The 17,566-nt window shown below is 33.1% G+C and overlaps 1 protein-coding gene across 1 annotated transcript in view; it reads left to right on the top strand.

Annotated features, from left to right (window-relative positions):
- LOC106122231 (serine-rich adhesin for platelets) overlaps positions 1 to 17,566 on the top strand; it is a 37,862-nt gene that overhangs the window by 4,306 nt on the left and 15,990 nt on the right. The gene's annotated exons all lie outside the window — the stretch shown is intronic.

Below are 17,566 nucleotides of genomic sequence, written 5' to 3'. Positions count from 1 at the left end.
TTTTAACTTTCTTTTTTATTGGTAAGCAGTAAACCAATGCAATAATCTTTATTATTATTCATCTGTAGAGTAGAGTAAGCGGGTAGAGTAGAATGTGAATGTGAATACAGTGAAGAAATGATGTTGATTAAATTATTCAAACTTTCGCGAGACATTATACTAAACTGATATATAAACACGGCTAAACACTCACGTATATACGTCCGGTGGCGGCACCGACTAGTTTTGCGCAGGCGCGCAGTGAGCGACGGGCCGCGTCCGCGAAATAATACCAGTGCCACTCATCCTGATGAAGGGCCCCCGATGGGCTCGAAACTAGTCGGTGCCGCCACCGGACGTATATACGTGAGTGTTTAGCCGTGTTTATATATCAAATGATGTTGAGTTAGAAGGAGAGAATCCAAAAGCAGAAATGTGATTGACTTACAAGAGAAGATTACTTACAATATTAAGCGTAAAGGTAGAGACTGATATTTTTTTATTATTCTTTTGCCTTCCTTAATAGTGGAAAAGGTACGCAATAGGATAGAACAAACATATAAATATAATACCATAGACCGAAGTCATTTTATGTGAATTTTATTTAAGAAATCACTAATTAGATAATATGAGACGTGCATGCACGTGTCTACATATGAATGTGGTAGGTAAGAACGTTGTCCCAGGACCGTGCCAAATGGAAATCTGTAATCTTTGCCTAACCTGAGTTTTTTTTAACGCGGGGAATGCGTTTATGCACTTCGCCGTCCGTGCTGCGGGAGCAGCAGGGACGGTTTTGTGTGGGACTCCCGGCCTGGCAACAAGACCGGACTCCCCACTAAACCCCGCGGTGTTCTCCTACGCCCAACCGGACCGTGGCATCTACGTTAGTTTATTCATGGCCCGGCATGGGGGCAGCCTCTTGGTAGGGGCTCGACTCCTGCCTAACCTGGGTTATAAGTGTGAGTTGTTGAATAAGTAGGTCATTATTATAATGCCAAGACGTTACTTAAGTCTTATAATTTGACACGAAAAGAGGTCGGATTCGTCGCTCCTCTGTAGACGTATTACATAATTTATATTCGGAATACTTGGAATAGGTTATTCTGAGTAAAACCGTTGTTAAGATGGAATTATTAAAATAACTCCAGTCTGATTTCACCGCATTTGTTGATGATGTTAACGTTCGTTTGATATAAGCAATAACATCGCTTCTCGGATCGTTAAAGAGGAATAAAGGTACAATATTACGGTGGCAAATATAAATTTAATTTATCGACGGTAATAATAAGTTTTATTACGATGATTTAGAAAGCGCCATGTTTGTTTATTGCTGGAATTAATTTTATCTGTATTACTTTATTGTTATGTTGATAAGTAATTTGTATATAGAAATAATTTATTTACTACTAATACTAATTTATTTACTATATAGAGAAAAAATCTAAAACGTTTTCATTATTTGTTATAGAGAATGTATATCTTAATTTTATTACAAAAGTAATAATAGTATAAACTATAAATGAGAATGCATGGTTTGATGCGCGCTAAGTGACGCGGGCAAAAGCTAGTATAAATATAATTTTAATCAATATAAAGTTTTTATTACTTAAACACAACTTAATTTTTAACAGGGTTTTGGTAACTTTGTATAGTAAGCGTTTTATTTTAAGTAATTAAGTAATTATTATTTAGGGATATAAAGTGGCGTATATCAAACTCAATGTATGTTTCATATTGTTATGTATATTGAACTTATATAATATTCAGTGTAACCACATTTAAACGATGAAAGCTACATAATATTCATATTACATTAGACAGAGGGGTTAGCTAAATACATATATCACATAACAATGTACGCCATTGTCAAAATAACCTCAATAATTACAACCATCTCTTGTTAATTTAGTTAACATAACATCATTTTAATTAAGACTATAAGAAACCATATTAGACGGAAACATGTCTGATTTAACGTGGGTTTCTAAGAACAAAATCCCAGTTTTAAACATATTGTTATCTTTGTTTTGGAAAAGATAATAGAGGTGACGATTTTTTTTATATCATAAGGTGGCAAACCAGCGAGCGGCCACCTGAAATTTCTGAAATAGCGAAGTGACCGTTGCCCTTAGACATACGCAATAGCATATGCGTTGCCTACCTTTAATCGACGGAGGAGCTGATGCACAGAAGGAAAATATTTTCCCTTTCTATACATCCGGAAAATCCACTTCCACTTCCCATCCTTCCCTTATAAGAAAAAGTTAGTCTATGTTATTAGTAGTTAGTATTATAGTCTATGTTAATTAAGAATAAAGTAGCAATATGGAGATGGCATTTCTGACATCGGTCGAGTAGCTTTTAACTCTATTCTAAAAATACAATGATTAATCCCTCCTTTTTTAAGTTTACTGTAAAAGTTGATTTAAAATTTATGTATCGTAAAATATAAAAGTTCTATAAAGCTTTTTTTCTATTCGATTCGTTAATATATTTTCAGGTTGACAAAAGTTGAGATGAATCATCAGAGATGTTTGCAAATATTGAACGAGAACGGAATGTAAACGAATGCAGCGTCGACACGCGATATTTAGATTCAGCAAACATACACGTGGCGAATAGGAATTTTTTAAGCATTTTCATATGTATGTTAAATTTGAATATTTTTACTCCGCTTCGACGTTACTCGATTTGGTACGTTTAAAATTTTGCTGCAAAAAATACGTTTTCGAATTTTGATATCGACAATTTGACGATAGATTTGGTTTTGATTGAGCTTTTAATTTAAAATAAAAATCGTTTAAGTATTTTATAACCGTATGGTGGTTTATTTACGTTTTCATTTGTATTTTTTTGTACACGTTTAGGAAAGTAAGACTTTTGGCTTAAGGCGATAAACCTTTGCCTGTTCAATTTGATTGGGATTTATAGAATTATTCTTGGTCAAATTTTTATGATAATTATAAATTTACCTTACATCGTAGAAAATTTTGGAAAAAATAATGGTAGCAAATCCATTGTTGAGACAATTCTAAATTAAGAGATTTTTTTTAGACAGTACTCTAAGATTTTATTTATATTATTTTTTATTAACAATGGGTGTATGTTGGTACGTATATATACGTATATATTTCTCTGAGTGTAGTCCCACGCGGGAAGTCTGGTGCAAACTTGCTCCGGACTTTTTGCTCGCTCCGTCGCTCCTTTACAAAACTCTACGTGCTTTCATTATATTTTCATTCGGACGTGTATAACATCTGCTTTTTATGTACTCATTGTTTGGAAAATTATCTCTTGTTGTGGTTAAACTCGTAACTTTAGTTTAGTTACCAATTATGACTTTGTTTTGTGTTTGTAATATTTTTTGCGTGTTTAAATATTTTTAATTTTTTTAAATCTTCACACTGTGGATTAAATTTCATGTCTTTACAAGAGACTAATGAGATTGTGTGAAAAAATGCTTAAGACAGAGATGTATGTAAGAGTAGTACACACTGAGTCGATTTTTCGTAAAGAAAACGTCATATTTCTTCAGTAGTAACTTTACGTTATCATTGTGTAAAGGTTAGTTTATAAATACCATAGTTCAGGATATGTATTACAAGTTTGAGGCGTCCGTCGTGACCTGGATAATCATCGCAGGAAACGAACTTACAAACTGGTGATAAAGCACGCGCACTAAAGTTATACAGTGGCACTTCATCAAGATACTTTTGTAAGGAACAAAGATATCTGTAGCATCTCAATAACATCGCAGTGAAATAAGAGCTTTTATTACTTCATTCACTAGTTGTCGCGCGCGACTCCGTACACATGGAACTAAAAAAAATAAATAGAGCGATAGCGAGATTTGTTCCGCCGACGTTTTGGAGATACGTAATAACAAACATCCATCCACATATCCAAACTTTCGCATTTATAATATTAGATTTAACTGTGTAATTTCTCTCATATTCTAAGAAAAAACCGGGACAAAAGTATGTTTTGTACACATTTTTAGTTGTGGAAACTCACTTATAACATGTCTTACATATAAGAATCGTATAACAAAGACGTTCTAAACATTATGTATTGAGGTTGTGACCAACGAAGATAATGTTATAACCCAATCTACATTAATAGTATGCACATACAGCACATCGACAGACTGTTTAATTCCTGTTTATCAGAGATAGGATGCTCGGAGCTACGTAATAGCGTTTGACAGCTTTGAATGTTTAGCAATTGTAACAACTTTAATTTGTATTTCATCAGCAAGTAAGGGTAAAAGTTTCATGTTTCCAAATACGGACTAAGTTTTGTTTAATCATAGCTTTTTTTTATATTCATCATCATCACATTCAGCCCCAATTCGTCCACTGCTGAACGTAGGCCTCCCCCATCGATTGCCACAATACCCGGCCTTGTGCCGCCCGTATTCAGTGCACTCCAGCAACCTTGACCAGGTCATCGGTCCATCGTGCGGGAGGCCTCCCTACGCATCGTCGACCCGTCCGCGGCCGCCACTCTAGGACTTTTCGGCCTGATCGGCCGTCCGTTCCGTTTATATTATAAAGTGTCAAACCAGTAATTACAAACGGCGGAAGAGGGCATGGTCAGGAAGATTTCCCTTTCCCCTCCCTAATCCCAACCTTTCCTTGTAAGAAATGTCCGTCAGTTTTGGCATACTTCTCTTACTTCAACTTACGCCTTTTTGAATGGTTGAATGACACTTTGCCTTGCCACTCTTCGTTCCGTTCACTGAAGAAAGGTGAATCTGTAACACGAAACTTTGTTCCAAGTAAGAATGGATGGTTCATTTATTCTCTCAAACGAATCATCGAATGATATTTTTTTTCACTTCCAATCACGTCGCCCCATTTTAAGGCATATTTTCCTCAACATTGCTACAAATATCATGAATTTTTCCTTAATTTGATTAGAAATCAAATACTTTTATTTGGTTCAAGTTCCTTTACTTATTTGTTTATTCCAAGCCCCTGGGATAATGTGGAGAAGTAATGTTTGCCTGACTTACTGGAATCGAATGCTTTGCCTCTTATTTGCTAACAAATGCTGGAATTTATTGAGAAAACTTTGTCGGCAGCTCATTATTCTTTGTTACTTAATGAAATACATTTCACCTGTAACTCGAGCGCTTTTTGTTTAATATTGTCCATAATATTATTTGTTGGTGAATAAGTTTTGTTTTAATTTTGGTGAAAACATCTTAAGTTTAAATGTTCAGTCAGACAACGGGATTTTTTTAAATAAATTGATGTTAAAATTCAAATATAAATATGCAAATACATGTATTTTATTCAGTGACCCGATCCATTGTGCAGTAACCTAGTTCAATTTAAAAAGCATATCGATTTTACAAATGAATAAATAAGCTATCGTGATGATTCTTTAAATAAAACTTTTGATGTTATGTTTTTCGACATATGTACATTTATCTGATGTTCTTACTGTGAAGGAAAACATCGTGATGCAACCTGCACATATGCGAAGAAATTCAAAGATATTTGTGAAGTCAACCCGCATTGGGCCAGCGTGGACGACTATAGTCTAGTCGCCTCTAACTTGGTTAGACTCCGAGCCCCTCGGTGGGGAACGTATAGTGAGCTGATGATGATGATGACGATTGTAATTGACTTTTAGATTTGTATGTCCGGTTTTAAGATAAATTGAATGTTAAAAGCAAATGTAATAATTGTACAAAAGTAATTGCGAATGACTCTTCTTTTTATTCACAAATCGTTATGAAACTGTTAAATCTAAAGTGCTAAGTGTTCGTGGGAAAGTTCGTTAGTCTGTTTATTATGACACGCACTATAAGCTAACATGAATAAACCCATTTTCCACTAAATTGGTAGCGACGCGCGACTTATTGTATACGTCTGTTAGCAAGTAGTTGCGGCTGCGCTGTTGAAAATACATTGGCAACAGTAATAGCAGGCTAACAGTGGAAAAGGGGTTTAAAGGTGTGAAACAGTAACTGTTGTTCGATGAATTAATTCACCTTGCCCATGACCTCGATCCCAAGCGCCATTGAGATAAAAGATTTAATTAGTTACTCTTGAATAACTGTATATGCTTTTTATTATGTTTGTGTGCATTTTTTAATATGTATGAGAGATATGATAATAAATGAAAGTCTTAATGTAAATAAAGCGTGCATTTATAATAATGTTAACGGTATGTTGTTATTTTAGTCTACATTTCTACAAAAAAATGAAACATAAGATTTTTTAGATACTGTCATTGGCGTTTACTAGAAGTACTAGGAAATTAGACAGCCTTTTTTTCCAGAGAGGAATGCTTTATGTATACTCCGCGCCCCGGGGGGGACGCGGTAGTTATGTGGAATTCTCCTCCATAGCAGAGGCATACCCACTAAACCTCAATGATCCTCCAACGCATTGGGACGGGGCCACGGGTACGCTTTCGCTCTCGGGGGGGAGGTAGCCCTCAGTGTCGACTGATGGACTCCCTCGTGTCCATCACCAAAGGGTTGTTGTGGCAAGGAGAAGGCGTCGGCATTTTGCCGCCTTCTCCTCCCCACTCTCCTACGTAGGAAATTAGACAGCCTATGATAATAATATATAACTTTATTTATAGCCCGTATACTAATAAAATGGAAAAATATACCCACGTATATTTTTTAACGAAAACAAAATCGTTGGCTTATTTCATGTGGATAATTATGTTAAAAATAATATAAAAGATATAATTAATGTTTTATCGTAAAGCATATCTGTTATAAAACGATACTACGATTGGAATCGATTGAAAATCGGAAACCTTTTTCAATCCGCGCCCGAGGGCCGAAGCCCGCGGCGTTATTGAATGTCACGACCTCACCCAATTTGTATTTCCCGTAAAGTTTAGGTAAACGTGAATTTATATTGAAATATTATGTGCCACTATTCGTGAAAGTTTGATGGAATAGAATTCTAGGCTCCCTTAGGATTTCTGAAAATAAATAAATTTACGGCGCAATTTAAAGTCTCCAAATAATACATTGAAGCGTCAATAGCCTAATGGTTAAGGGTATGGATTTCCGACCACGAGATCGGGGGTTCGAATCCCGCCATTCGACTATTGTCGTAAACCAAATCCTATCACAAGCCTAGAGCTTAGTTGGAATGGTTAAAGAAATATTAGTAAATTTACAAAAAAATCTGCTAATATTTTTTAATAAAAAAATACACCTGTATCCAACATAAAAAAAAATGTATATCGAGGTTTGATTTTGCTTTACACTTAGATATTAAGCAAGGTGAGATGGCTCATAAAGAGTTTTCATCTTAAGAAAACTCTTGGTACAAATTAACTCGTTAACACTACACATTATGTTGATAAAAAGCTAACGATTACTTTACCTTATTAGGTTTCAAGTGACAGCTAATTAAATCATACATTTTATAACTATTACTATACGCCTTGTATAAATATTTTTACAATCCGCCCTCTTGTATTAATAATTCCTTGGTTTAATTTTACCCGAGTCTACGAGGCTTAGGTTGAAGTAATATCACTTTACCCCTTTCTCATGCAAAGAAGGCAGAGTTAATTATGAAACTAGCCGGGGTTGTATGAAGATTGGACCTTTATTTTCTCAAGACTTTTATATCTCTAGGGTCGTACAATTGGCTTTAAGTAGGTTTTGTGCTCGTTTACATTCGGGTTAACAACATGTGATTATTTTTATTGTTGATATAAACTTTGAATTGCGTACATTATTGTATAGGCCGTGAAATTTTATTTTTACTATGATGTGTACAAAATACGATGACCCAATGACCTGATATAATAGACAGTACATAGCTTTTGAATTTAACATAAAACGAATAAAATTGGTTACTTATAATATGGGAAGGGTCGCGTTAAATATCGCTTTGGCTTTGAGTAAATTATTATTAAGAATTAATCATACTTATAAAAGCGAATGTTTGGTTTTATGCATCTCGGTTAAATCTGGCATAGATGTAGAACATAGCCTGGAAGAATATTTGGCTACTAATTAAATTTTATTTTTAATCGCGTGCACGGTGTCGCGGGACATAGCTGCTAAATGTATGAAGCATCATCATAAATAATCAAATTAAAAAAAAGTTTAATTTTAGTGTTAACAAACTTTAAAGCTTTGTCGGCGTTCACATAACAGTATAAAATATTATATCCTTAATGTTAATTAGAAACTGTACATGATATATAACATGTTTCTCATTAGACACGACGGCGTCGGGGCCATGAACTTGCTAAGGACCACACTCGGCGTTTAACGACCGGCCAACATCAGTGGTAACAAACCGCGCGCCGTTTGTGTGAACATACCTTTATGACTTCAGTATTTTACGTCCCTATAACAATACTATGTCGTTTTAACAGCGTCGTCGGCATGTTTTGTTGTTTTATGGATTATTGCTTATTTTCTTACTGTTTCTTAGTTTATAATAGCTATTGGTGATGTCTTCATAGTTAATTTAATTGTAACACATAAATGTTAAGATAAATATCTTATTGATTGTAGCAATTTGATCGTTCAATTATTAGACTTGAAACTAGATATTAGGCTTTTGAGTATGCTTTTGTTAACTAAATACAAATATATGTAATACGAATATTTTTAATGTCTAGGTACCGTTAGTAATATTTTTGCTGTTTTATTTGTTAAACTATTATTATAAAATTGTTTTTTTTTATTATTGCTAAAGTTTCTGTGTTTATTATTCTGCTAACAAAATTAAAACGTAGCTTACTTAACTAGATCCCGTGGTATGAAAATAACCGTCGAGCTTTTTGAGTTAAGTACTGACTACAGATTTTTTACTGCGTCGCAGTTTCTATTTAAATAATTGCTGACATTTTAACTTAAACTTTTTAATCATATTAACAGTTTAAATATTAATTAGTTCTCAGAATACGTTTCTGACTAGGTTTATAAATAAGCTTTATTCTTCTAGTATTTATATGAATCGTATGACACTTTATTACTCAAAATTGCTTCAGATATTAAGACTACTGGAGGTATTAAAGGATGTTTAAAAATTCCAACCGAATCTATAGGATCAGTCACCTCCTTTTTGAAGCCGGCTAAAAAGGGAAAACACCTATTACAATGGAATTGATATATTAATATATACCCATATTGGGCAAAAATAATCAACTAAGCTGATGTACTCTAGGCTTAACAATTTATTATAACCTAACACTCACGCATTTAGCCTAGCTTCGCATTTAGGATGGATAGATGACTGGATGTTTGAAGGTATCTCCAGAACATCTGCATAGATCTCGCTGGAATTTAGCATAGACGTAGAACATATTCTGGAATAACACATAAGCTACTATAAATTTTTTTAACACCGCGCGGACGGCGTCGCGGTTGAAAGCTAGTATTTTAAAAAATTTAAAAAATATAACTGGCAGTAAATAAAGTATTTAAAATGGCTAACCGTGTCAAAGAAAAGGCAAAACGTTCATAAATACTTTTTGCTTGACACATTAAAGCTGTTAAATTATTATCCTTATTAAAACATTAAAATGCTCGCTTAAGTTGAGCGTAGGATTAAATATGAGGTAAGTGGGGTATGTATAAGGTTTTTCTACACCGCTATACATTCTCTTCTTTATACTTAAATGTCAGCTTTTTATATGACATACAGAGTGTTCTATTATTATATTAATATTATAATTATCCGATTTCCATAAATTCCACTATAGTATTTAAAATTGTCTATACAATTTGAATTTTTTTTGTTATTATTAGTTTACCATTTATAAATGACTAACTGTCGCCCGCGACTCCGTCTGCGCGTAATTTAAAAAAAACTTAATAATCCGTTGTTCCGTTCAGATCCGTCAAAACCGTTCTGGGAATGTCCTTGTAACAAACATCTATACATACACCAAAACATTCAAATTTTTTTATAAGTAATTAAGTATGTATTAGAAAACGTTCTTAAAATACACAAAGTGAAAAGTTTAAAAATTTTTCTTATAAAAATCAAGTTAAAATGGAAAAAGAATTTAAAATCAAATTACACAAACAATTTCAATAAAGCATTAATTCCTGTCGAATATTGCTACATTAATTTCGGCGTACACTTCAACGAAGAAACAACAGAAAAACAAATTAGCAAGTCAAATTCTTGCTTTGAGTTTATCTTTTGAATGTTGGAGCCATGAGATTACTCGCCGCTCGTCCCGTCTCTAATTATTCGGTTTTACGTGATTGTTGTGTAAAACCTGCTATTTCCTAAGTTTTCTTTTGCGCATCGATTATTATAAGTAATTTATCTTTCCAGAATTAAATAAAAAACAATAGAGCATCGGCAACATTCGAAATCATATTCAATTATCTTTAGTTATAACAATTAAGGAGGAATCTCTTATATTACCTTATCAACTAATTAAGACGTAAACAAACTTTGATGAAAATTAGAATTCAGATTACTAGTCTCTTAAACAGTAGGTTTCTGAGTTTGAAATCTCTGTATAAAACGTATCCCTGTCATTATCTTTGACAAAACTGAGATAACAATATGTTTAAACGCGAGTTTTGGTATTGGAAACTCATGGTTAGACTACTTACAGTTTACCATTAGATAAAGCGAATTCTTTACGAATAACATTCTACTCTTGTCGAAAATGACCAAGGAATAAACTGATAATAACTCGCTTACATTAACAACCATTTAGTTTTTAGATGACACGTATAAGTGAAGTTAGTATAAAACATGTGAAACATAAGAGATGAAAAACATCATATGTAGGAATACGTAGTGCACTTTTCGTCTGTTGCTTGCATAGTATCGAATAGTAAAATGCAATATGCCATTGCAAATATTCCACGATGTTCCAATACTGTATTCGAGTATTTTTATTGTCTGGTTGATTTGATGCGATGGCTTTGTTTAATTTATGTAAAAGGTTGATTGACAGCTTTTGTTTCTCGTAACTCATTTATGAATGAACATATTGTCTGTATTGAAAAATTACGAATCATACTACTACCGGAGGCCTAATTTAGTCCTCTTTCCCTTCCCATCCTTTTTCTCATAAGGAAAGGATGGGAAGTGGAAGTGGACTTTCCGGATGAGAGGATGCATGGAAGGGGAAAATATTTTCTTTCTGTGCATCCTCTCCTCCGTCGATTAAAGGTAGGCAACGCGTATGCAATTGCGTATGTCTATGGGCAACAGTCACTTCGCTAGTCAGCGATTTCAGGTGGACGCTTGCTCGTTTGCCATCTTATGATATAAAAAAAATACTAAACTTTTGAAATCTATTGAAACTGATCCGATTTCATTACAATGAATTCGAGTGGCCTTAATGAAACATTAAAGAATTATAGTACACCAAATAAGAAATAGATCTTATATTTTACTAATATTATAAATGCGAATAGTTAGGTGGATGGATGTTTGTCAGAACGTATCCGCAAAGCGGCTCAACGGATCTCGATGAAATTTGGCATGAATTTAGAACATAGTCTACTAATTAGGCTTTTTTTTAAATTCTGCTCGGACGTAGCTGGCGACGGCTAGTAAATATTGATTTACTGTACAAATAGTACGTACTTCATTCTTAAACCCAATGTTTGTGAATGTCGAAAGTTTTACAAAAAAACAGATATGTTTTCATGGAAACATTTATATGTATTGTATGTCGCATAAGGAATATTAAAGTAATAAAAAAAAGTTTGGTACAGCAAAGCGTGCATAAGGCGCGGGAATCGGCAGGGAACATCTTGTGACGTATGAAAGGAGCTATAAACATTCCAGCAAATGTACGCGCAGAGATACGAGCACATAAAGTTAATCGGTAAGCTTGGAGAGAATTGTTGTTTTGTGCGTCTTTTCTTATATTGTTACAATGCTTTTGAGTTTATACATTTTATAAAAGTAAACTTTTTTGTGCAATCTAAAAGTGGCAGCAGATGTTTTATTATCAACAGCTGACTAAAAGTCCCCACTGAGGAGCTCAGAGCCCATCCTAAGTTAGTTGTGACTAGGCCATAGTCAACCACGCTGGCACAATGCGGGTTGGATGACTTCACACATCACGTTATATCACGATGTTTTCCTTTACCGTAAAAACGTTGTATAAATATACATATGTAATTCGAAAAACACAGTAGTGCATTGCGGGATTCGAACCCAAGACATGCAGATTACAAGCCAAGTGCCTAGCCACTGGGCCACCGTCACTCTCACAGACGTTTATTACAAGCAATTATTAGATTAACTCTGTTTTAAACTTAGTATTGAACAAAAAACTAGGTGTAATTGCTGAGAAAAATTTGAAAATTACATCGAATAGAGTCTATGATTACATTTTTGACATCAAGTGTCTTGAATTCGGTTTGATAATATTATATGATGTTCATTTTTATTATTTGTTACGTCTGAACTTTATAATTTGAAGTTCTAAGTTCATTGTGGGATACAATTACTCTGTTATTATCTTCTTGAGATTATAAGAGAACTTTATAACGTGCTCAGAACACAGTGCACTCGAGAAACCGTTTAATTTTCTGGCACATTAAAGTAATAGTCACTAGTTCATATATAATAAAAATACACGTACTATTTTTACTTATCATGGACTATAAAAACACGTGGTAATAACAACTTTAAATATTATTTTAAAGATTGACTAAATTAGATAATTTTGATATTATTATTTCCTAAGTTAATTAGCTAATTTTAAATCTATTTAAATTTACGTTTAAATTTATATGAATGATGAAGAAAACACACACACATATTGCACCCAGAAACAACACTTAAGAAGTCCATAAAAGTTCATCGGCAGTAAATTACAGTGACCGCAAATTATTTATTGATGCAAAGTACTCTGAGTTACAATAACTATCCTCTTACAAAGTATTGTACGAATTTATAATAATCTGCTGTGGCTCGAATGTGCGCATTACTGCGCGAAGTGACCAAAATTGGTTTGCGGTTTCCGTGATCCAATTTGGTTCACGTACAAAGGAATAACGTCGGAATACCACGAGAGAGAATTAATGTCCCTGTTATACTTTTATTAAATGAAGGATGATTTCGATTATGCGAATTAAGTCCAACTGTATTTTAGTGTGTACAGTCAAGGGGTTTTCTTTCTATTTAAAATTGAATTTAAAGTAAAACTAGCTGTCACCCGCGACTTCTACCGTATGGGAATAAAATATAGATATTAGCCGATTTTCAGATCTACTGAATATACATATCAAATTTGCTAAAAATCGGTCTATCCGTTTATAACATATTACATTGTGACACGAGAATGTTATATATAAGATGTAACCATTTGAGCTCTAAATCTTGTCTTCTAATAGTCCTAGACTTTTCGCGAGATACATTTATTATTTTATATTTGTGGGTATTTATTATCTGTTAAGTTGAGAATTAATAGATGTCATCTTATAATTCTTCGTTCGTAATATAATATTTGTAAAGATATAAAGTTGCTGTTTGCTTGACCACATAAACCGCGGTATTCAAGGTATCTAACAGTTACATAAAAAGATTCAGTTCGAACAGTGTTTAATGTTATTTGACAAGAATTTATTAATGCCAAAGGAGTTGTTAAATTATTCAAAGTGAGCGACGGGCCGCGTCCGCGAAATAATACCAGTACCACTTATCCTGATGAAGGGCCACCGATGGGCTCGAAAATAGTCGGTGCCGCCACCGGACGAATATACGTGAGTGTTTAGCCGTTTTATATCTGTTTAGCCAAAGGAGTTGATTTAAAAACATAGATATTTTATGTATTTCTAATTTCATTGTAAACTATTCTTTACAAATAATACAATAATTTGTATTCAAACTTTTCTTCACGAGTCTCGGTGTCTCAGGGGTTAAGCACTTGACTTTTTATCTGCGGATGCTGGGTTCAAATTCCACCATGTACAAAATTTACGTATGTACATTTATCCGACGTTCTTACAGGTAAGGAAAACATATTGATGCAATAGGACATATCAGCGAAAAAATTCAAAGATTTATGTAAAGTCAATCAACCCGCGCCTAGTCACCCCTAACTTCAGGCTCTGAGTCCCTTCAGGACGTATGATGATCATCGTTTCTTAATAACTCTAAACCAATCTTTATAGAAACAAGATGCTAATGAAAGTGGTACGTTATTCTGTATGATTGTTAATTCATTTCTGTAGCATACACGTTGATCTCGCTACATTGTGCGAGGAACGTGTTAATTAAAGTTTGAGCAGCGCTGAACCTTCAAGGAACGTTATTAAACAGTTATATAATAGATGATACAAGCTATTCTGCTAAATAGAACGCTTATTTAAGTGTATATTGTATTCATTTATAAACAGATTCTCAATTATGTAAAATCTGTTTCCACAGACATCCGAAAAGAGGGATGTAATATGTTTATGTACTACTATTCGGGCAGTGTAAACCCACAGTAAGAGCGACAGGAAGCGTTCAAAATTGAAACCTTTATTGGTCCTTTAACAAAATACTTCTTACTGTGGCTTTCTGAGGCCAAAATCTTTGTATAAAAGTTATCGTCATCTTTGACAAAAAATTGTTTTAAAGGAAGATTTTGGTTTCAGAAACTCACGGTTAGTAAATCAAAGTCTGCGAATTTTTCCATTAGACACGGAATATTACATTAATACTGAGTTTTTTTTTAAATTATATTACTTATTATAATAATGATAATATGAATACGCAACCATTACTCAATCAGTTTAAACAATACGTGAGACGTCTTAAGAATATGTAACTGTATTGCTACATGTTCCCTTGTTCTTGAATATTTCATACGAAATAATTACTAAGTACACAGTTAATTGTTGTTGGATATCAAGTAATCTGTATCTTACTTGATAAGATTATAGATTTAAATAAAGAAAATATCTAGAAAATATTTAAAAGATAAGTACTATCGTAAGTACGAAAGTTTTCTACACATTGTGGGTTATTTGTGTTATAAAATTTAACACAAAGCGCAAGTATACAGGATGTTTATTTGAGGTGAATTCTTTCATAAATATTATCTAATCTTTCTTTAATGTTTCTTCTGGTACGAACACAAGACGAATTTTATCAATCAATCAATGACAGAGCTATGCCTAATGCTTTCTCAATTGGGATTTCGCGTGAAAATTGCAAAAGAAAAGATAGTATGGTTTGTATAGGAAAGTTTGTGATGAGATGGAAACGAATTAAATGTGTTATAAGTAAGATAAATGTTCTATAGAGGGTGTTTGAACATATTAGTGATATAATGTCATCGGATTTTTTGCAATGAAATTATTCATTCATAAATAATATCGTATAGTCCAAATGTCCAATTTTTAAGCGTGTATTTTTCTTTAGTTTCGTATGGGTACATCCAGTTGGGTTGGTATTAAAATTTATGTTATTAATTTAGTTAAGAATTAACTTTAATCGTTCTTAATATTCAAAACAGCTTTATATTATACTAATATTCGTCGCTGTAAATAGAGGGCCTAGTTTGAATATTAGTGATAACGTTTACGTAACGTCATCGACAAAAGTTTTATTAGAATTTGCGCAAAGCACATATACAAATTTTGACACATTTTCTCCATGATGTGTCGCAAATATTCGTATTAAGCCCTTAGTAAAAGAATTTCACCGAAATTGTCACTCACCAAAATACGCTGTGTTATATGTCAAAGGGATCGCTACTACTGATTACTAAATCAAGTGTAGATTACACATATATATTCATAAATATGGAATTTTAGGACATCATTTATGGTTTATAAGTTTCCCGGTTAAGTATATGGCATTAATCAGAAAACATCAATGTTTACTTACGTTTTATGTTAAATTCTGTCAAAGGAGAAGAGCAAAACGTTTTAAGTTTTTTTTTTAATTTGCAACGGTGAGTTCTGTATACATCCTAACCTAAAAACGTGTATCGAATACGTCGCTGTAAGCATATTTAATGAGTATTAATGTTGGCCACACTGCTACACCCCGCCGGGATTTGTGAGCCTCTCGTAAATACCTCGCTCTGATTTACAAACATACCTTTTAAAGTTAATTTGAATTGATGGGTTAATGTTGAACAGTTTTTAGGCTGGTTTCGTATTTATATCAATTAATATCGTGATAATACGAATTTTAAAACTTCCTGAAGGGGTTATTTTAAATAATACTGAAATACGCAGCAGATTTTTATGATTACTCAAGCCGTTCCGTGGTTAATTCCCATAATATATTCACTAAGTGACATTATTAGTTAGCACTAATCGACTGTGAGTACAGGTTACGCTTTTGTACTAAAAGTTATAAAAAGTAAGCTGCACTAAAACAGAGATTTTTTAAACAAATACAAGATGGAAGAAAAGGCTTACACTTATCTTTGGAGTCAAGTTAACAATAATGGAAATTATTTCTAGATACTATTCAATAATTGAAATCTACATTAAAAAGGTTTTAACATAATCTATTTAAATTTGAAATTTGTCAACAACAATTTAATTCTGACAAACGATAAGTTCTTAGAACCTTTACGAATGACGAAATTAGGTGAAAGAATTCAGTGAAAAGGCTATACTGAAGTGTGGATTAAGTGCTTTCTGTAAATGTACCTTAGAAACTCTGAAGAGGACCTCAAAAGACTTGAGTGTAGTATTGAAGGTGCTAAAGTAAAGTAAGTTGAGTTCTAAGTAAATGTTGTCTTTAACGAAGCACGTAATATGAAATTTAATGGTTGAATTTTAAAATAAAGAATAATTAGGATTGTTTTAATCCTGTCGGGTGTTAAAAGATAAATAATTCATTAATAAGGAACCGTAATTAACATAAATCATATAACATAACAATTTAATTAATTAATTACAATAAATGATTAACTGATTTTTATAAAAAAAAGGGATGGAAGTTTGTGTACATAAATATATTTCCTTCAGAATAACAAACAAACAAACACATTTTTGAGTACTTATTAAACATTCCACTCGCAACGAAGTCACTGGCGCCAGATAATTACGATCAGTTAATCAAACTCTATATTTTAGTACAAATATTATAATTTCGTAACTAATATAAGGTACAATGTGCATGAACGAATTTTAGATATAAAATTTATTATTCAAAACAGAACAGGCGGACTTTATTATAGTGATAATTTAAAGATACAGGCAAATGGTGACAACGAATGGCTTCAAGCATAGACAACACAATATATACCATGAGTTTCTCAGACCAAAATCTCCGTTTAAAACATATTGTTATCTCCTTTCTGTCAAAGATAATGACAGGGATGACTATATGTATTAAACGGAGATTACTCGGAAACCCACGGTAAAAACACTAGGTTTCAAGTATTGTAAAGTAAATGCGTACCGCTAAAGGATTGATTTCATAAAATAACAATAGTCTTGTTCGCCGATTCTATAAAATTGATAGAAATCTAAGTCTGGCCGGTTAAGCGAAAACTTTCAAATAAATTGATACTACAGTAGATTGCCAGTAATGGATAGTCGGCAGGTAAATTAAGACATTCTTCGATAAATTAATGATTAAAATGGATTCAATTAAAGTACACTTTAAAAAGTTTTTATTGGATCATTTTT

Source organism: Papilio xuthus, unplaced genomic scaffold (assembly GCF_000836235.2).
Source record: "Papilio xuthus unplaced genomic scaffold, Pxut_1.1 DF826933.1, whole genome shotgun sequence".
Taxonomy (NCBI): domain Eukaryota; kingdom Metazoa; phylum Arthropoda; class Insecta; order Lepidoptera; family Papilionidae; genus Papilio; species Papilio xuthus.
The sequence above is the reverse complement of the archived record's forward strand: the minus strand, read 5'-3'. Positions and strand labels throughout refer to the sequence as shown.